Genomic DNA, 22,398 nt, shown 5'->3' with positions numbered 1-22,398 from the left:
TTAGTTAAAATGGTATTATTCCAAAAAGTCTACAATGCTGTGCTAATGAAACTTATTTTTGGACTACCAATTTGATTTTATGTCATTGAAATTTGGTGTTACTGTGAAATTGACATCAAATGTTTTAGTTATTTATTGTAAAAACACATCTAACTAATTTAACACATCTATTAAAACTAAAGCATACACAGTCGTTAGCTGAATGTGTTCAATGACAATAGCAAAAAGAACACCTTTGTCGCAACTTTCTGTGTGACACAGATCCAGACGGGTATTGACAATGCCGGCACCGGTACTATTGTTCTTGTCTCATCTACCGTTTGCCGGAGAACTCGCCGCAAAAGTTCTTCTCCCAGCAAAACAGTACAAGTGGAAAAACCCCAAGTAACGTCCACCAGGATACCGATGATCCTAACAGTGAGGAGGCTCCAGAATAAGTAGATAAATATGTTAAAATGATAGTTCTTGAGTATGCCAGGTGAAGTTTCTGAAACTGAATACCACAGAGAATGGGAAAATCGTGTCTGGGGCACGATTCGCTAAATTAGTGAAACCACAAAAAAACAAATGTAGTCAAGTTCATAATCACAACCAGAGCGGGACGCCAGGCGGGCCAAAGGTCATACACTAGATGGCTAGTCAGATGAACAGGGGTTAAATTCCAGAGCACGTAGTCAGGCGGACCGGGTCATACACAGGACGGAAACAAATTCGAATCGCTGAGCAAAAGGAAGGTCAGGAACGCCAAGGGTCGGGAACATGCCGAACAAAAATGCAACCGACTTGATATCAAAGCGAGGACCACGCCAGGGTAAAGAGACTGGAACCTCCGGATTTTTTAATCCTGCACCGGCTGAAGCCACGCTCCTCCAGCAGGGGAAGCTCTTGTGAGAGAGGATCCCTTGCCCGCCACTCTCCCCTTACCCCGACGCAAGGTATGTCTAGCAGGAATCCGGGAGCGGGTCACAGTTCTGTACCTGTTCCAGCCCCCACAACAGAGCCAAGACATGAAGTGGGCGGCTGAGCTTCTTTGCCTTTTTATATAAAGAGCTTTCTTTTACAACAGCTAACGCAATGTCCAAATATAACCAAGCGTCTGTAATAAACGACCGTTTAAACCCAAAATCTTTATGCATGTCATTTTTATGACTTGATAGAAACACAGAATTTGACCACAGATGAGAACTGTAGAGATCATCCTTGCCACTGAAAGCTTAATTGCTAAAGTGATTAAACCTGTATATTCCCCCAAGCACTAGCCGAGACTTAGTGTAGGGGTAAAACAGAATTTTCTTTACTAAGGAAAGCACACACACACACATATATATATATATATATATATATATATTTACAGCAAACATGATTGGATTAAAGGTATAATCCCATCACCCACCAGGCAGCCCAGAACCGCCATACAGGTCTATGGCCAGCTATGCCCACCCGACAAAGAGTCACTATTTCAGGGTGATCCCGGTAGAGCGGTGTCAATCCCGGGGTACCATTAGAGAGCTCAGCGTCCAAAGATTCTATGATCCAAAAAGCGACGTGATCCGACGTTGGTACCCTGAGCGGCAGCATTGGAAACATCCCCGGGAATAGTCCATGCGGTAGCCGGGCAGAGTACCACAGCCGCTGCTGGGTATACCCCAGTCCTAGAAATCGGTAATTAAACCACGGTTCCCAAACGAGCTCGCTCTCTGTAACCATCACCAAGTATTGCCCACCACAAGCTTAATGTACCCTCAAAAGAGCATCCGTAACGACGCTGTTCCAATTGTCGGCAGGCATCGCCACGGTCCCTAGCTGCCGCACAGTTCCATGAATTTGTGGCTAGGTCCCGGTCAGGCGCATCGAGTGTTTCCTGGCTTGCAGACCCCCCATGGCCGGCTAGTGCATGGGAGTCTGGTTCCAACACCCTGTGCTCCCCAGACAAGGGACTGGGCAAGCAGGTAAGCAGTCTCCCCAGAAATCCAAAAGTGCCCTACTCCCACACTCAAACATAACCCCACGAGTCTTCAGCCTTAAAGGGTTAACTTGACACTTAAATTGCCCCTAAGCCTCAGACCCTCTAGGTTTAGACTATGACCTGTTTAGACTATGACCTTTTCTACTATGTTAATTCCCGTTTAAGTATTTAAATGCTTCTATTGCATCTCCGATCATCTTCTTTACTCCAAGCTATATATATATTAAGATACTTTAGTCTTTCCTGATAATTTCTATCTTGTAAACGACTAAATCTGCTACACAAGAAGGACATTATGCACCAAGCAGGACCCCATCGTGGCCACCACCTCACCCATTCATCCAATATTTAAAATGATAAAGAAAAAAAAGCTTTGACTATTCTCATAATCATTGTTAATGAATATTTCTTTCTAAATAATAAAAAAGTTGCTCTACCTTGTCCGCTGGCCCCAACGCGTCTTCTTTCAGCCAGCTCCACTTCTTCTCTTCTTCTTATATTTCTCCTTGGTATCAGCTCCGTTGACCAGGACTCCTGGATTAGTTCTGCAAAAGCTAAGGAAACCGTCTTTGTCACCCACTTTCTGTGTTAATCCAAACAGGTATATGCACTGCCGGTGCCTGCACTGTTAAAAACTAAGCTGCTGCCACCGCGACTGGCCGCCGTGCAATTGCCCCCCAGGCCGCCCTGAATCCGGGCCGGACGGCTGGCCGGGCGGCCGGCCGGCAGACGACCATTCATGGCAGCCGCAAAGTTAAAAACTAAGCGGCTGCCACCGGGACTGGCCGCCGTGCCGGTAGTGTACCTGGTGGGGGGTGGTCCGCCTGGCGTGCCGCTCACTGAGGGGTGCCGGCACGCCTCCGAAAACGAAGCGCGCGGCAACTGTGGCTGTACGTCAGGACTTGATGTCAAATCCCGGCGCACAACACTGAAGCCACGCCCACCGTCTTCCGCACACCGGAAGGACAGGACACAGAAGAGGGAGAAGAAGAGGAAGAATGAAGAGGAGTAGGAAAAGTGACAGTGCCAGAGGAAAGGTAGGAAAATATTAGTAAGTGTGTGAGAGGGATGGGTGTTATGCTGTAGTTTATGATGAATGTTTGTGAATGAGGGTTTCAGATTGCATGGAAGTGTGGGGGGATAGCATTGCATAGGGAGGCTGTCTAGGAATGATAGGAGTGTGATTGCTGTTATCAATTTTTTATTTTTTTTCGTCCAATAATTCAATAACAGTATTAATATATATATATGCTTGCAAACAGCAATCACACGCCTATCCTTATGCTAAGTCAGCCAGTACATGCTAGAACTTGGGCATGATAGGATTGTGATTGCTGTTAATTATATGTGTATATATATATATATATATATATATATATATATATATATATATATATTAATATTGTTATCGATTTTTTTTTTGTCTAATTTTGGTGTGTTACTTACAAATAAAGTATTTGAAACGTTTTTATTTTCGGTTTTGGCCAAATGAATGCTGAATTTTCAGTTTAGGTCCAGAATTTTAATTTCGGTGCATCCCTACTATATACTAAGCCAGTCACTGAAGTGGTAGGCCTACACCACATCAATGTTTGGCTTAGTATACAGTGATAGGGGTTGTACTGCAGTATTGTCAGTGTCTGGCTCAATGTATAGGCACACATTGACAGTGGTACAGCGTAATCCCTAAGTATATAATGATAACAGTTATGCTGTACCCCTGTCAATGTTTGCCTAACCATAGAAACTATGCAGTTTTAAAGTGTGTGTGTGTGTGTGTGGGGGGGGCACATACAGGATCTGCCACAGGTGCCAAATACTCTAGGTACGCCCCTGCATCATGCAGCAGTCAGACCCAATGGCCATTCCTCAGCTCTTTGTCCCACGTCTTAAAAGAGGTGGGATAAAGAGCTGAGGCACGGCTATTGGGCGGCGCGGTGCGTGCACGCCGGCCGCTTTAATTTCATTAGGCGCCGGTGGAGTGACTGCTATCAATGTCGCTCGCAACCGCTTTGGTGGCGCAATGGGCCACTTGACTAGACTTGCCCCCCAGGCCTTAGGCTGCCAGCCCTCCCCTGGTCACCAGTTTGACCAACCACAAGAGAAACAAAGGACATTACAGAAGTGGGCAGCAGAGGTAAGCTTAACATTGGAAGCTTTTAGCTAATTACTAAAAACCATATACCGTATTTGCTAGATTATAAAACGACCCTGATTATAAGACGACCCCCCAAATCTTAATATTAATTTAGGAAAAAAAGAAAAAGCCTGAATATAAGACGACCCTATAGGAAAAAAGTTTTACCAGTAAATGTTAATTCATTTAAACTATTTTTTTAATAAAAGCTATGACTGAGAAAAATATTTTGGTTTTATTTCCTTCTATTTTCCAACCTGCCCCCCAGTAACGCACATCTGCCCCAGAAATGCCTTATACCCCCTATATACCACTGTGCCCCATGATATGCCTTTTAACCCTCTAAATGCCACTGTGCCCCATGATATGCCTTTTAACCCTATATGCCACTTTGCCCCATGATATGCCTTTTAACCCTATATGCCACTCTGGCACTTAGAGGGTTAAAAGGCATATTATGGGGAAGAGTGGCATATAGGGAGGTTTAAGGCATTTCAGGAGGCAGAGTGGCGTATAGAGGGTTAAAAAGCCATTTCTGGAGGCAGAGTGGCATTAAGGGGGTTAAAAGGCATTTCACAAAGCACCCTGCCTCCAGAAATGCCTTATGCCCCCCATTTAACACTCCCCCCCGCCCCACTTACCGGTACTTCTGAGTCTCCTGTCATGTAGCTGGGGCAGCGTGTAGACTCACGCTGCAGCCGGAAGGAGGCGTGGCTAGCAGCGGGGGTTGTCTGCGTGCCACACCGGTGCGGGGAACTCTGATCTTTTGACAGCCGGGGAAGGTCTGCATCAGACTAGCATTTGCTCTGAAAAAAAACCTTCTCTTATAATCGAGCAAATACGGTATTTTTATGTAAGTAACATTCTATAAAGCGTTGTCAACATTTCATGAGGATTTTAAAAAAACAAAACAAAAAGATTTTGTCTTTAAAGAGCAAACCTTTGCTAGAGACGGACTCTATGCATTGTTAGTGACTCTCGTGAGAGTAGTCACCACGGCTATGTAGGCGATGTATGTATTTCAGGAATCTGGTAAAGAAGGAAAAGAGATCCCTGGTCTTGTGAGCTTACAGTCTCTTAGGAGGTTCATAAACTATGGTTATGTACAAACTTGACAAGACATCTGCTTACTTTGGTTCTTTTGACGATTAGTTCCATTTTCTTCATACTTTATTGTACTAGGATTTCGTAGCTCATAAAAAGAACCTTGATCTCACTCTTGCCCAAATAATATATCACCCAGTTACCCACACCCTCTTTTTAAACGCCAAGCAAAGAAAGAAAGTGCTGTAAGACACACTGTTCCTTTGAAGTTGTTTCAGAACAAAATACATCTTTGAAACTAAATTGTCTTCAGATCCTACATGCTTGCTTCACTGAACATATTAATGCTGTAGGTACACTTATGGTTTTTAATACTAATGATTATGGATATCACCCTTTGTACTAGTATTGGTCGTTATATGCAAACCCCATAGCTTAATACCACTGCCTATCCCGCCGATACCTGGAACATTCAGGGTCTGAGCTCCAGGGTTCTAGGTGTGTATAGTCAGATTCTCACTCTTGCAATGCCTGCTTACCTTCTACCTTCTTCTAGGTATTGGGACACCCCTCCTAATTATTGAGTTTAGGTGTTTCAGCCGCACACCTTTGCTAACACGTGTATGGAATCAAAAACACAGGCATATAAAGCTAATTATATGTGTATTTTTGCTATATTAATGTTCCTGGAGGGCTAAGCCAAATGCCAAATGATTTAGGTAAACTATAAAAACACTCAGGAGCTGTGGCAACTGGTGTTTTGTGTGGATAAGTGCAAGATAAAGCCCCTGGGGCATAAAAAACCAAGGGGAATGCATAAAATATTTGATGTTGAGGTTGGGACTGTATGAAAGGAAAGGGGTTTGGGCGGTATGTGTCACGACCGGGGTACAGGTTCTGGATCCGTGCTGCAGAATCAGCGCCCTCTGGAGGAGAGAGGACGTACTGCCACCAGTCAGGGGTCAGGCAAAAGAGTAGTCGGGGTCACAAGCAACGGTCAGGGCAGGCAGCAATATAACGGAGGTCAGGTTCAAGCAGGAGTCAATACCAGAAAGCTTAATCAGGATTCAAACGCTAGTGAAAGGCAAAAAGGCACTAACACAGGCAATGGTGTAGTGCCAAATGAGGGTTTAAATATCCCTCCAACAATATGGATCCTCCTACCCTCCTAATTAGGGGGAGGAGGAAAAAGAATAAATGTCGCTTTAAGAGCGACATGAATATTCATAAGATTAGCCGTTCGCGCATGCACGAACGGCTCTCACGACGTAGAGGCGCGCGCCCCGGAATTATCCCTCGAAATCGCCGGGGACGCGCGTCTCGCAGGAGAACGGACCTGGCGGCAGCTCACCGTGACGGCACCAGCAGGGAGCCGAAACATGTAAATACATAAAGGGAATCAGCCAGATAAAGGAGGAGAGTATATTTAAAAGAAGAGAAACTACCAAAACCAAAAGGACATAGATTTAAATTAGAGGGGCAAATCAGGAAATATTACTTTACAAAGGTTGTGGATATATATATATATACACACATGTCTGCACTGATCGTACACAAGACAAAGGAAGGTACTAAATGACAACCACAAGTTACAGTTGATGTAAGGCAGCGTGGCCTACTGGTAGAAGGCACTGGAGGAGGCGGGCTCCAGTCTCAATGAGAGCGTGGGTTCGATTCCCACCGCTGCCATTCGCTTTTTAAAATCCCAATAATGCCATTAAGCCCTCCAAAATATTATGTCAGTTACTTTTATGGTCTTCTACGGGTTAAGTGTGGCTTCACTGCCATCTAGAGGGGATGACAGGACATCGCAGGGACACATTCACAATCCAGGCTGCAGCGTTTGTATGAATGGATAGATATAGATACACTATATGACCAAAAGTATTGGGGCACCCCTCCTAACTATTGAGTTTAGGTGTTTCGGCTGCACCCATTGCTAACAAGTGTATGAAATCAAACACATAGGCAGAAAAAGTTAATTATATGTGTATTATTTTGCTATATTGATGTTCTTGGAGGGATAAGTCAAATGCCAAATGATTTAGGTAAACTATACAAATACTCAGAGCCGTGGCAACTTGTGTTTAATGTGGCAAAGGGCAAGTTAATGCCCTTCGGTCATAAAAACCCAAGGGCAGCGCATAGAACATGTGATGTTGAGGTTAGGACTGTAGGAAAGGAAAGGGGTTTGGGGGGGGGGAAGGTATGTGAATAAAAACATGTAAATACATAAAGGGAATCAGCATGATAAAGGAGATTTTTTTTTAACCCCTTAAGGACCAGTCTTTTACTTTTTTGTACCCTTTGGGACCGAGGATGTTTTAACACTTTTTCGGTTCTTGTGCTTAGATGTCACTCATTTAGTGTACCCACACACGTTATATAGGCTTTGTTCAGATACCATTTTTTGATCACATTATCTAATTTCCTAAGATATATATATATATATATATATATATATATATATATATATATATATATATATAAATATATATATATATACATATATATATATACATATATATATATAATGAAAAATTGAAAAAAAACAAAACTTTTTCTCACTTATTCATCCAAAAAAGCTAATGAAAAAATCTGCTAAATAGATTCTACTATTTGTCCTGAGTTTAGAAATAGCCAATGTTTTTATGGATTATCGGGCAATAAGAACAAGAAGCGTTTTGCTGTTTTGAAACCATTTTTTTCCCCAAAGCTGTTCATTCTGCCCCATGTGCTATTTCGGGTATCTTTGAAGCAGGCCAATGCAATTTATGCCCTCATACCATGGGGGAAAAATAATGTGCAGAAAAAAGCAACAACAAAAAAAACATTGGGTATTTCTAAACAAAACTCAAGACAAACAGTATAATCTATTTAGCAGGTTTTTTTCATTATTTTTAGCAAAAGTGAGAAAAAGCCATTTTTTAGCTGTGGTGACTCTCGTGAGAGTAGTCACCACAGCTAAGAGTAGGCCTTTTTTAATCTTTTTCAATTTATATATGATTAAAAACGTGTTACACTATATATTGTATTTCCCTTGTGCTTTCTACGGTATGAGCCTGCGCCATCTGCTATATGTTGGAGGTTGGGATCTGAAAAAAAGAAAATAAAAAAAGACAAGCCGATATACTGAGCAGTATTTTAATCTGTGAGTGGAACTACAGAGGGGGAGATTGTGTATTTAAAATCGTATCACACAGTGTGTACGATGTTTGATTTTTTCTATTTTATAATTGCCTGATATTTGAGGAAAAAGAAGAGGAAGATAAATTGTATTCTCAAATGAAGCTCTTCAGGACCATCTAACAGTTTACTTAAGTATCATGTTTTACTTTTGTGATAATACTATTTTGTTATATTCTGTTACAATTGTATCATAGCGCTCCACCTGTAGAAATGTTGCAGGAACAGTGTGCAATCTGACCTTCAATAGACTGCATTGTGTCAAGCGATTATGCTCAGGAAGGAACACCAACAAGGAGCAAACTAAAGGAATGGGATGCTCTATAACTCTGGAAAAAAAAGCAAAACAACTCCTTTCTGACCTTTAGGGTCCACCCTCCATTGAATGCTGTTTAGTACACTTCATAAAGTTATTCCATGGGGTTTACTAAAAAGAAACATATATGCATGGAAAGACATATCCAAACCACCAAGCATATCTGTTTAGATCTCCCTTCCCACATTTCACTTGGTCTCCTCTCACATCTCCAACACCAGGGGGCCTCAAATTAAAAGTAAAAAGGTAAATCCACATAGTTTCAAATATCACATTAAAATGTCACTTAAAAGGAAATGTAAAATGTAATCTTTTCAATAAAATTTATGGATTAGCATCTTAGTGATTTACACTTGCACATTTTGTTCTTTTAAATAAAGCTGTAGTATTTAGTTATATGCTTCAACGTGCTTTGTGACCAATGGAACCTCTCCTGCCAGCTATCATTGTGTCATCATACTAGAAGTCTCATATGTTACGCTGGCTCTCCACACATACACACACACACACAGAGCGCAAACAGTTTTGAAGGACCATCTCAAGACAGCTGGCTACCTGGCAAAATGATCTGCGGAGTGTCGGCTCCCCGGCAAAGAGATCCGCAGAGCGTCAGGTTTCCATCAACAGATTTGAAGACTGTCAACGTTTCTATGTATTTCTTGTTGCTATGACATTTTAAGAAAAAAATTCTTTACATTTTAGTACTAGTCAGAGTTAGCCTCTTAGTGCCCAGAGGGAGGGGCAGTTCTTCGAGCCATGGCTTCCCAGAGATTTCCTTCAATAAAACAAGGTTTTTTCTTTCCTCCGTGCTGAAGAATGACTCTTCGTGAGTCCAGAGGCAGCTCCATCTTTAAACTATCCATACAATGTTTACTATTAAATAAAAAGGTTTGTTCTCATAATTGTTGCGGTCTATGAGTAATTCTTTCAAATTAATATCACCTTTAGTTAAAATGGTATTATTCCAAAAAGTCTACAATGCTGTGCTAATGAAACTTATTTTTGGACTACCAATTTGATTTTATGTCATTGAAATTTGGTGTTACTGTGAAATTGACATCAAATGTTTTAGTTATTTATTGTAAAAACACATCTAACTAATTTAACACATCTATTAAAACTAAAGCATACACAGTCGTTAGCTGAATGTGTTCAATGACAATAGCAAAAAGAACACCTTTGTCGCAACTTTCTGTGTGACACAGATCCAGACGGGTATTGACAATGCCGGCACCGGTACTATTGTTCTTGTCTCATCTACCGTTTGCCGGAGAACTCGCCGCAAAAGTTCTTCTCCCAGCAAAACAGTACAAGTGGAAAAACCCCAAGTAACGTCCACCAGGATACCGATGATCCTAACAGTGAGGAGGCTCCAGAATAAGTAGATAAATATGTTAAAATGATAGTTCTTGAGTATGCCAGGTGAAGTTTCTGAAACTGAATACCACAGAGAATGGGAAAATCGTGTCTGGGGCACGATTCGCTAAATTAGTGAAACCACAAAAAAACAAATGTAGTCAAGTTCATAATCACAACCAGAGCGGGACGCCAGGCGGGCCAAAGGTCATACACTAGATGGCTAGTCAGATGAACAGGGGTTAAATTCCAGAGCACGTAGTCAGGCGGACCGGGTCATACACAGGACGGAAACAAATTCGAATCGCTGAGCAAAAGGAAGGTCAGGAACGCCAAGGGTCGGGAACATGCCGAACAAAAATGCAACCGACTTGATATCAAAGCGAGGACCACGCCAGGGTAAAGAGACTGGAACCTCCGGATTTTTTAATCCTGCACCGGCTGAAGCCACGCTCCTCCAGCAGGGGAAGCTCTTGTGAGAGAGGATCCCTTGCCCGCCACTCTCCCCTTACCCCGACGCAAGGTATGTCTAGCAGGAATCCGGGAGCGGGTCACAGTTCTGTACCTGTTCCAGCCCCCACAACAGAGCCAAGACATGAAGTGGGCGGCTGAGCTTCTTTGCCTTTTTATATAAAGAGCTTTCTTTTACAACAGCTAACGCAATGTCCAAATATAACCAAGCGTCTGTAATAAACGACCGTTTAAACCCAAAATCTTTATGCATGTCATTTTTATGACTTGATAGAAACACAGAATTTGACCACAGATGAGAACTGTAGAGATCATCCTTGCCACTGAAAGCTTAATTGCTAAAGTGATTAAACCTGTATATTCCCCCAAGCACTAGCCGAGACTTAGTGTAGGGGTAAAACAGAATTTTCTTTACTAAGGAAAGCACACACACACACATATATATATATATATATATATTTACAGCAAACATGATTGGATTAAAGGTATAATCCCATCACCCACCAGGCAGCCCAGAACCGCCATACAGGTCTATGGCCAGCTATGCCCACCCGACAAAGAGTCACTATTTCAGGGTGATCCCGGTAAAGCCGTGTCAATCCCGGGGTACCATTAGAGAGCTCAGCGTCCAAAGATTCTATGATCCAAAAAGCGACGTGATCCGACGTTGGTACCCTGAGCGACAGCATTGGAAACATCCCCGGGAATAGTCCATGCGGTAGCCGGGCAGAGTACCACAGCCGCTGCTGGGTAGACCCCAGTCCTAGAAATCGGTAATTAAACCACGGTTCCCAAACGAGCTCGCTCTCTGTAACCATCACCAAGTATTGCCCACCACAAGCTTAATGTACCCTCAAAAGAGCATCCGTAACGACGCTGTTCCAATTGTCGTCAGGCATCGCCACGGTCCCTAGCTGCCGCACAGTTCCATGAATTTGTGGCTAGGTCCCGGTCAGGCGCATCGAGTGTTTCCTGGCTTGCAGACCCCCCATGGCCGGCTAGTGCATGGGAGTCTGGTTCCAACACCCTGTGCTCCCCAGACAAGGGACTGGGCAAGCAGGTAAGCAGTCTCCCCAGAAATCCAAAAGTGCCCTACTCCCACACTCAAACATAACCCCACGAGTCTTCAGCTTTAAAGGGTTAACTTGACACTTAAATTGCCCCTAAGCCTCAGACCCTCTAGGTTTAGACTATGACCTGTTTAGACTATGACCTTTTCTACTATGTTAATTCCCGTTTAAGTATTTAAATGCTTCTATTGCATCTCCGATCATCTTCTTTACTCCAAGCTATATATATATTAAGATACTTTAGTCTTTCCTGATAATTTCTATCTTGTAAACGACTAAATCTGCTACACAAGAAGGACATTATGCACCAAGCAGGACCCCATCGTGGCCACCACCTCACCCATTCATCCAATATTTAAAATGATAAAGAAAAAAAAGCTTTGACTATTCTCATAATCATTGTTAATGAATATTTCTTTCTAAATAATAAAAAAGTTGCTCTACCTTGTCCGCTGGCCCCAACGCGTCTTCTTTCAGCCAGCTCCACTTCTTCTCTTCTTCTTATATTTCTCCTTGGTATCAGCTCCATTGACCAGGACTCCTGGATTAGTTCTGCAAAAGCTAAGGAAACCGTCTTTGTCACCCACTTTCTGTGTTAATCCAAACAGGTATATGCACTGCCGGTGCCTGCACTGTTAAAAACTAAGCTGCTGCCACCGGGACTGGCCGCCGTGCAATTGCCCCCCAGGCCGCCCTGAATCCGGGCCGGACGGCTGGCCGGGCGGCCGGCCGGCAGACGACCATTCATGGCAGCCGCAAAGTTAAAAACTAAGCGGCTGCCACCGGGACTGGCCGCCGTGCCGGTAGTGTACCTGGTGGGGGGTGGTCCGCCTGGCGTGCCGCTCACTGAGGGGTGCCGGCACGCCTCCGAAAACGAAGCGCGCGGCAACTGTGGCTGTGCGTCAGGACTTGATGTCAAATCCCGGCGCACAACACTGAAGCCACGCCCACCGTCTTCCGCACACCGGAAGGACAGGACACAGAAGAGGGAGAAGAAGAGGAAGAATGAAGAGGAGTAGGAAAAGTGACAGTGCCAGAGGAAAGGTAGGAAAATATTAGTAAGTGTGTGAGAGGGATGGGTGTTATGCTGTAGTTTATGATGAATGTTTGTGAATGAGGGTTTCAGATTGCATGGAAGTGTGGGGGGATAGCATGGCATAGGGAGGCTGCCTAGGCATGATAGGAGTGTAATTGCTGTTGTCAATTTTTTATTTTTTTTCGTCCAATAATTCAATAACAGTATTAATAGATATATATGGTTGCAAACAGCAATCACACGCCTATCCTTATGCTAAGTCAGCCAGTACATGCTAGAACTTGGGCATGATAGGATTGTGATTGCTGTTAATTATATGTGTATATTTATATATATATATATGTATATATATATATATATTAATATTGTTATCGATTTTTTTTTTGTCTAATTTTGGTGTGTTACTTACAAATAAAGTATTTGAAACGTTTTTATTTTTCGGTTTTGGCCAAATGAATTTTCAGTTTAGGTCCAGAATTTTAATTTCGGTGCATCCCTACTATATACTAAGCCAGTCACTGAAGTGGTAGGCCTACACCACATCAATGTTTGGCTTAGTATACAGTGATAGGGGTTGTACTGCAGTATTGTCAGTGTCTGGCTCAATGTATAGGCACACATTGACAGTGGTACAGCGTAATCCCTAAGTATATAATGATAACAGTTATGCTGTACCCCTGTCAATGTTTGCCTAACCATAGAAACTATGCAGTTTTAAAGTGTGTGTGTGTGTGTGTGTGGGGGGGGGCACATACAGGATCTGCCACAGGTGCCAAATACTCTAGGTACGCCCCAGCATCATGCAGCAGTCAGACCCAATGGCCATTCCTCAGCTCTTTGTCCCACGTCTTAAAAGAGGTGGGATAAAGAGCTGAGGCACGGCTATTGGGCGGCGTGGTGCGTGCACGCCGGCCGCTTTAATTTCATTAGGCGCCGGTGGAGTGACTGCTATCAATGTCGCTCGCAACCGCTTTGGTGGCGCAATGGGCCACTTGACTAGACTTGCCCCCCAGGCCTTAGGCTGCCAGCCCTCCCCTGGTCACCAGTTTGACCAACCACAAGAGAAACAAAGGACATTACAGAAGTGGGCAGCAGAGGTAAGCTTAACATTGGAAGCTTTTAGCTAATTACTAAAAACCATATACCGTATTTGCTAGATTATAAAACGACCCTGATTATAAGACGACCCCCCAAATCTTAATATTAATTTAGGAAAAAAAGAAAAAGCCTGAATATAAGACGACCCTATAGGAAAAAAGTTTTACCAGTAAATGTTAATTCATTTAAACTATTTTTTTAATAAAAGCTATGACTGAGAAAAATATTTTGGTTTTATTTCCTTCTATTTTCCAACCTGCCCCCCAGTAACGCACATCTGCCCCAGAAATGCCTTATACCCCCTATATACCACTGTGCCCCATGATATGCCTTTTAACCCTCTAAATGCCACTGTGCCCCATGATATGCCTTTTAACCCTATATGCCACTTTGCCCCATGATATGCCTTTTAACCCTATATGCCACTCTGGCACTTAGAGGGTTAAAAGGCATATTATGGGGAAGAGTGGCATATAGGGAGGTTTAAGGCATTTCAGGAGGCAGAGTGGCGTATAGAGGGTTAAAAAGCCATTTCTGGAGGCAGAGTGGCATTAAGGGGGTTAAAAGGCATTTCACAAAGCACCCTGCCTCCAGAAATGCCTTATGCCCCCCATTTAACACTCCCCCCCGCCCCACTTACCGGTACTTCTGAGTCTCCTGTCATGTAGCTGGGGCAGCGTGTAGACTCACGCTGCAGCCGGAAGGAGGCGTGGCTAGCAGCGGGGGTTGTCTGCGTGCCACACCGGTGCGGGGAACTCTGATCTTTTGACAGCCGGGGAAGGTCTGCATCAGACTAGCATTTGCTCTGAAAAAAAACCTTCTCTTATAATCGAGCAAATACGGTATTTTTATGTAAGTAACATTCTATAAAGCGTTGTCAACATTTCATGAGGATTTAAAAAAAACAAAACAAAAAGATTTTGTCTTTAAAGAGCAAACCTTTGCTAGAGACGGACTCTATGCATTGTTAGTGACTCTCGTGAGAGTAGTCACCACGGCTATGTAGGCGATGTATGTATTTCAGGAATCTGGTAAAGAAGGAAAAGAGATCCCTGGTCTTGTGAGCTTACAGTCTCTTAGGAGGTTCATAAACTATGGTTATGTACAAACTTGACAAGACATCTGCTTACTTTGGTTCTTTTGACGATTAGTTCCATTTTCTTCATACTTTATTGTACTAGGATTTCTTAGCTCATAAAAAGAACCTTGATCTCACTCTTGCCCAAATAATATATCACCCAGTTACCCACACCCTCTTTTTAAACGCCAAGCAAAGAAAGAAAGTGCTGTAAGACACACTGTTCCTTTGAAGTTGTTTCAGAACAAAATACATCTTTGAAACTAAATTGTCTTCAGATCCTACATGCTTGCTTCACTGAACATATTAATGCTGTAGGTACACTTATGGTTTTTAATACTAATGATTATGGATATCACCCTTTGTACTAGTATTGGTCGTTATATGCAAACCCCATAGCTTAATACCACTGCCTATCCCGCCGATACCTGGAACATTCAGGGTCTGAGCTCCAGGGTTCTAGGTGTGTATAGTCAGATTCTCACTCTTGCAATGCCTGCTTACCTTCTACCTTCTTCTAGGTATTGGGACACCCCTCCTAATTATTGAGTTTAGGTGTTTCAGCCGCACACCTTTGCTAACACGTGTATGGAATCAAAAACACAGGCATATAAAGCTAATTATATGTGTATTTTTGCTATATTAATGTTCCTGGAGGGCTAAGCCAAATGCCAAATGATTTAGGTAAACTATAAAAACACTCAGGAGCTGTGGCAACTGGTGTTTTGTGTGGATAAGTGCAAGATAAAGCCCCTGGGGCATAAAAAACCAAGGGGAATGCATAAAATATTTGATGTTGAGGTTGGGACTGTATGAAAGGAAAGGGGTTTGGGCGGTATGTGTCACGACCGGGGTACAGGTTCTGGATCCGCGCTGCAGAATCAGCGCCCTCTGGAGGAGAGAGGACGTACTGCCACCAGTCAGGGGTCAGGCAAAAGAGTAGTCGGGGTCACAAGCAAAGGTCAGGGCAGGCAGCAATATAACGGAGGTCAGGTTCAAGCAGGAGTCAATACCAGAAAGCTTAATCAGGATTCAAACGCTAGTGAAAGGCAAAAAGGCACTAACACAGGCAATGGTGTAGTGCCAAATGAGGGTTTAAATATCCCTCCAACAATATGGATCCTCCTACCCTCCTAATTAGGGGGAGGAGGAAAAAGAATAAATGTCGCTTTAAGAGCGACATGAATATTCATAAGATTAGCCGTTCGCGCATGCACGAACGGCTCTCACGACGTAGAGGCGCGCGCCCCGGAATTATCCCTCGAAATCGCCGGGGACGCGCGTCTCGCAGGAGAACGGACCTGGCGGCAGCTCACCGTGACGGCACCAGCAGGGAGCCGACTGCGCGGGCTGCGTCTCGGCGTCCCTGCCGGCAGCCCGACGGAGGAGGTAACAGTATGTGAATAAAAACATGTAAATACATAAAGGGAATCAGCCAGATAAAGGAGGAGAGTATATTTAAAAGAAGAGAAACTACCAAAACCAAAAGGACATAGATTTAAATTAGAGGGGCAAATCAGGAAATATTACTTTACAAAGGTTGTGGATATATATATATATACACACATGTCTGCACTGATCGTACACAAGACAAAGGAAGGTACTAAATGACAACCACAAGTTACAGTTGATGTAAGGCAGCGTGGCCTACTGGTAGAAGGCACTGGAGGAGGCGGGCTCCAGTCTCAATCAGAGCGTGGGTTCGATTCCCACCGCTGCCATTCGCTTTCTAAAATCCCAATAATGCCATTAAGCCCTCCAAAATATTATGTCAGTTACTTTTATGGTCTTCTACGGGTTAAGTGTGGCTTCACTGCCATCTAGAGGGGATGACAGGACATCGCAGGGACACATTCACAATCCAGGCTGCAGCGTTTGTATGAATGGATAGATATAGATACACTATATGACCAAAAGTATTGGGGCACCCCTCCTAACTATTGAGTTTAGGTGTTTCGGCTGCACCCATTGCTAACAAGTGTATGAAATCAAACACATAGGCAGAAAAAGTTAATTATATGTGTATTATTTTGCTATATTGATGTTCTTGGAGGGATAAGTCAAATGCCAAATGATTTAGGTAAACTATACAAATACTCAGAGCCGTGGCAACTTGTGTTTAATGTGGCAAAGGGCAAGTTAATGCCCTTCGGTCATAAAAACCCAAGGGCAGCGCATAGAACATGTGATGTTGAGGTTAGGACTGTAGGAAAGGAAAGGGGTTTGGGGGGGGGGAAGGTATGTGAATAAAAACATGTAAATACATAAAGGGAATCAGCATGATAAAGGAGGAGATTTTTTTTTAACCCCTTAAGGACCAGTCTTTTACTTTTTTGTACCCTTTGGGACCGAGGATGTTTTAACACTTTTTCGGTTCTTGTGCTTAGATGTCACTCATTTAGTGTACCCACACACGTTATATAGGCTTTGTTCAGATACCATTTTTTGATCACATTATCTAATTTCCTAAGATATATATATATATATATATATATATATATATATATATATATATATATATATACATATATATATATACATATATATATATAATGAAAAATTGAAAAAAAAACAAAACTTTTTCTCACTTATTCATCCAAAAAAGCTAATGAAAAAATCTGCTAAATAGATTCTACTATTTGTCCTGAGTTTAGAAATAGCCAATGTTTTTATGGATTATCGGGCAATAAGAACAAGAAGCGTTTTGCTGTTTTGAAACCATTTTTTTCCCCAAAGCTGTTCATTCTGCCCCATGTGCTATTTCGGGTATCTTTGAAGCAGGCCAATGCAATTTATGCCCTCATACCATGGGGGAAAAATAATGTGCAGAAAAAAGCAACAACAAAAAAAACATTGGGTATTTCTAAACAAAACTCAAGACAAACAGTATAATCTATTTAGCAGGTTTTTTTCATTATTTTTAGCAAAAGTGAGAAAAAGTCATTTTTTAGCTGTGGTGACTCTCGTGAGAGTAGTCACCACAGCTAAGAGTAGGCCTTTTTTAATCTTTTTCAATTTATATATGATTAAAAACGTGTTACACTATATATTGTATTTCCCTTGTGCTTTCTACGGTATGAGCCTGCGCCATCTGCTATATGTTGGAGGTTGGGATCTGAAAAAAAGAAAATAAAAAAAGACAAGCCGATATACTGAGCAGTATTTTAATCTGTGAGTGGAACTACAGAGGGGGAGATTGTGTATTTAAAATCGTATCACACAGTGTGTACGATGTTTGATTTTTTCTATTTTATAATTGCCTGATATTTGAGGAAAAAGAAGAGGAAGATAAATTGTATTCTCAAATGAAGCTCTTCAGGACCATCTAACAGTTTACTTAAGTATCATGTTTTACTTTTGTGATAATACTATTTTGTTATATTCTGTTACAATTGTATCATAGCGCTCCACCTGTAGAAATGTTGCAGGAACAGTGTGCAATCTGACCTTCAATAGACTGCATTGTGTCAAGCGATTATGCTCAGGAAGGAACACCAACAAGGAGCAAACTAAAGGAATGGGATGCTCTATAACTCTGGAAAAAAAAGCAAAACAACTCCTTTCTGACCTTTAGGGTCCACCCTCCATTGAATGCTGTTTAGTACACTTCATAAAGTTATTCCATGGGGTTTACTAAAAAGAAACATATATGCATGGAAAGACATATCCAAACCACCAAGCATATCTGTTTAGATCTCCCTTCCCACATTTCACTTGGTCTCCTCTCACATCTCCAACACCAGGGGGCCTCAAATTAAAAGTAAAAAGGTAAATCCACATAGTTTCAAATATCACATTAAAATGTCACTTAAAAGGAAATGTAAAATGTAATCTTTTCAATAAAATTTATGGATTAGCATCTTAGTGATTTACACTTGCACATTTTGTTCTTTTAAATAAAGCTGTAGTATTTAGTTATATGCTTCAACGTGCTTTGTGACCAATGGAACCTCTCCTGCCAGCTATCATTGTGTCATCATACTAGAAGTCTCATATGTTACGCTGGCTCTCCACACATACACACACACACACAGAGCGCAAACAGTTTTGAAGGACCATCTCAAGACAGCTGGCTACCTGGCAAAATGATCTGCGGAGTGTCGGCTCCCCGGCAAAGAGATCCGCAGAGCGTCAGGTTTCCATCAACAGATTTGAAGACTGTCAACGTTTCTATGTATTTCTTGTTGCTATGACATTTTAAGAAAAAAATTCTTTACATTTTAGTACTAGTCAGAGTTAGCCTCTTAGTGCCCAGAGGGAGGGGCAGTTCTTCGAGCCATGGCTTCCCAGAGATTTCCTTCAATAAAACAAGGTTTTTTCTTTCCTCCGTGCTGAAGAATGACTCTTCGTGAGTCCAGAGGCAGCTCCATCTTTAAACTATCCATACAATGTTTACTATTAAATAAAAAGGTTTGTTCTCATAATTGTTGCGGTCTATGAGTAATTCTTTCAAATTAATATCACCTTTAGTTAAAATGGTATTATTCCAAAAAGTCTACAATGCTGTGCTAATGAAACTTATTTTTGGACTACCAATTTGATTTTATGTCATTGAAATTTGGTGTTACTGTGAAATTGACATCAAATGTTTTAGTTATTTATTGTAAAAACACATCTAACTAATTTAACACATCTATTAAAACTAAAGCATACACAGTCGTTAGCTGAATGTGTTCAATGACAATAGCAAAAAGAACACCTTTGTCGCAACTTTCTGTGTGACACAGATCCAGACGGGTATTGACAATGCCGGCACCGGTACTATTGTTCTTGTCTCATCTACCGTTTGCCGGAGAACTCGCCGCAAAAGTTCTTCTCCCAGCAAAACAGTACAAGTGGAAAAACCCCAAGTAACGTCCACCAGGATACCGATGATCCTAACAGTGAGGAGGCTCCAGAATAAGTAGATAAATATGTTAAAATGATAGTTCTTGAGTATGCCAGGTGAAGTTTCTGAAACTGAATACCACAGAGAATGGGAAAATCGTGTCTGGGGCACGATTCGCTAAATTAGTGAAACCACAAAAAAACAAATGTAGTCAAGTTCATAATCCCAACCAGAGCGGGACGCCAGGCGGGCCAAAGGTCATACACTAGATGGCTAGTCAGATGAACAGGGGTTAAATTCCAGAGCACGTAGTCAGGCGGACCGGGTCATACACAGGACGGAAACAAATTCGAATCGCTGAGCAAAAGGAAGGTCAGGAACGCCAAGGGTCGGGAACATGCCGAACAAAAATGCAACCGACTTGATATCAAAGCGAGGACCACGCCAGGGTAAAGAGACTGGAACCTCCGGATTTTTTAATCCTGCACCGGCTGAAGCCACGCTCCTCCAGCAGGGGAAGCTCTTGTGAGAGAGGATCCCTTGCCCGCCACTCTCCCCTTACCCCGACGCAAGGTATGTCTAGCAGGAATCCGGGAGCGGGTCACAGTTCTGTACCTGTTCCAGCCCCCACAACAGAGCCAAGACATGAAGTGGGCGGCTGAGCTTCTTTGCCTTTTTATATAAAGAGCTTTCTTTTACAACAGCTAACGCAATGTCCAAATATAACCAAGCGTCTGTAATAAACGACCGTTTAAACCCAAAATCTTTATGCATGTCATTTTTATGACTTGATAGAAACACAGAATTTGACCACAGATGAGAACTGTAGAGATCATCCTTGCCACTGAAAGCTTAATTGCTAAAGTGATTAAACCTGTATATTCCCCCAAGCACTAGCCGAGACTTAGTGTAGGGGTAAAACAGAATTTTCTTTACTAAGGAAAGCACACACACACACATATATATATATATATATATATATATATATATATTTACAGCAAACATGATTGGATTAAAGGTATAATCCCATCACCCACCAGGCAGCCCAGAACCGCCATACAGGTCTATGGCCAGCTATGCCCACCCGACAAAGAGTCACTATTTCAGGGTGATCCCGGTAAAGCCGTGTCAATCCCGGGGTACCATTAGAGAGCTCAGCGTCCAAAGATTCTATGATCCAAAAAGCGACGTGATCCGACGTTGGTACCCTGAGCGACAGCATTGGAAACATCCCCGGGAATAGTCCATGCGGTAGCCGGGCAGAGTACCACAGCCGCTGCTGGGTAGACCCCAGTCCTAGAAATCGGTAATTAAACCACGGTTCCCAAACGAGCTCGCTCTCTGTAACCATCACCAAGTATTGCCCACCACAAGCTTAATGTACCCTCAAAAGAGCATCCGTAACGACGCTGTTCCAATTGTCGTCAGGCATCGCCACGGTCCCTAGCTGCCGCACAGTTCCATGAATTTGTGGCTAGGTCCCGGTCAGGCGCATCGAGTGTTTCCTGGCTTGCAGACCCCCCATGGCCGGCTAGTGCATGGGAGTCTGGTTCCAACACCCTGTGCTCCCCAGACAAGGGACTGGGCAAGCAGGTAAGCAGTCTCCCCAGAAATCCAAAAGTGCCCTACTCCCACACTCAAACATAACCCCACGAGTCTTCAGCTTTAAAGGGTTAACTTGACACTTAAATTGCCCCTAAGCCTCAGACCCTCTAGGTTTAGACTATGACCTGTTTAGACTATGACCTTTTCTACTATGTTAATTCCCGTTTAAGTATTTAAATGCTTCTATTGCATCTCCGATCATCTTCTTTACTCCAAGCTATATATATATTAAGATACTTTAGTCTTTCCTGATAATTTCTATCTTGTAAACGACTAAATCTGCTACACAAGAAGGACATTATGCACCAAGCAGGACCCCATCGTGGCCACCACCTCACCCATTCATCCAATATTTAAAATGATAAAGAAAAAAAAGCTTTGACTATTCTCATAATCATTGTTAATGAATATTTCTTTCTAAATAATAAAAAAGTTGCTCTACCTTGTCCGCTGGCCCCAACGCGTCTTCTTTCAGCCAGCTCCACTTCTTCTCTTCTTCTTATATTTCTCCTTGGTATCAGCTCCATTGACCAGGACTCCTGGATTAGTTCTGCAAAAGCTAAGGAAACCGTCTTTGTCACCCACTTTCTGTGTTAATCCAAACAGGTATATGCACTGCCGGTGCCTGCACTGTTAAAAACTAAGCTGCTGCCACCGGGACTGGCCGCCGTGCAATTGCCCCCCAGGCCGCCCTGAATCCGGGCCGGACGGCTGGCCGGGCGGCCGGCCGGCAGACGACCATTCATGGCAGCCGCAAAGTTAAAAACTAAGCGGCTGCCACCGGGACTGGCCGCCGTGCCGGTAGTGTACCTGGTGGGGGGTGGTCCGCCTGGCGTGCCGCTCACTGAGGGGTGCCGGCACGCCTCCGAAAACGAAGCGCGCGGCAACTGTGGCTGTGCGTCAGGACTTGATGTCAAATCCCGGCGCACAACACTGAAGCCACGCCCACCGTCTTCCGCACACCGGAAGGACAGGACACAGAAGAGGGAGAAGAAGAGAAAGAATGAAGAGGAGTAGGAAAAGTGACAGTGCCAGAGGAAAGGTAGGAAAATATTAGTAAGTGTGTGAGAGGGATGGGTGTTATGCTGTAGTTTATGATGAATGTTTGTGAATGAGGGTTTCAGATTGCATGGAAGTGTGGGGGGATAGCATGGCATAGGGAGGCTGCCTAGGCATGATAGGAGTGTAATTGCTGTTGTCAATTTTT

Source organism: Sceloporus occidentalis, unplaced genomic scaffold, assembly GCF_023333645.1.
Source record: "Sceloporus occidentalis isolate IW3139 unplaced genomic scaffold, rSceOcc1.0.p SCAF_372, whole genome shotgun sequence".
Taxonomy (NCBI): domain Eukaryota; kingdom Metazoa; phylum Chordata; class Lepidosauria; order Squamata; family Phrynosomatidae; genus Sceloporus; species Sceloporus occidentalis.
Note: the sequence above shows the minus strand (reverse complement) of the source record.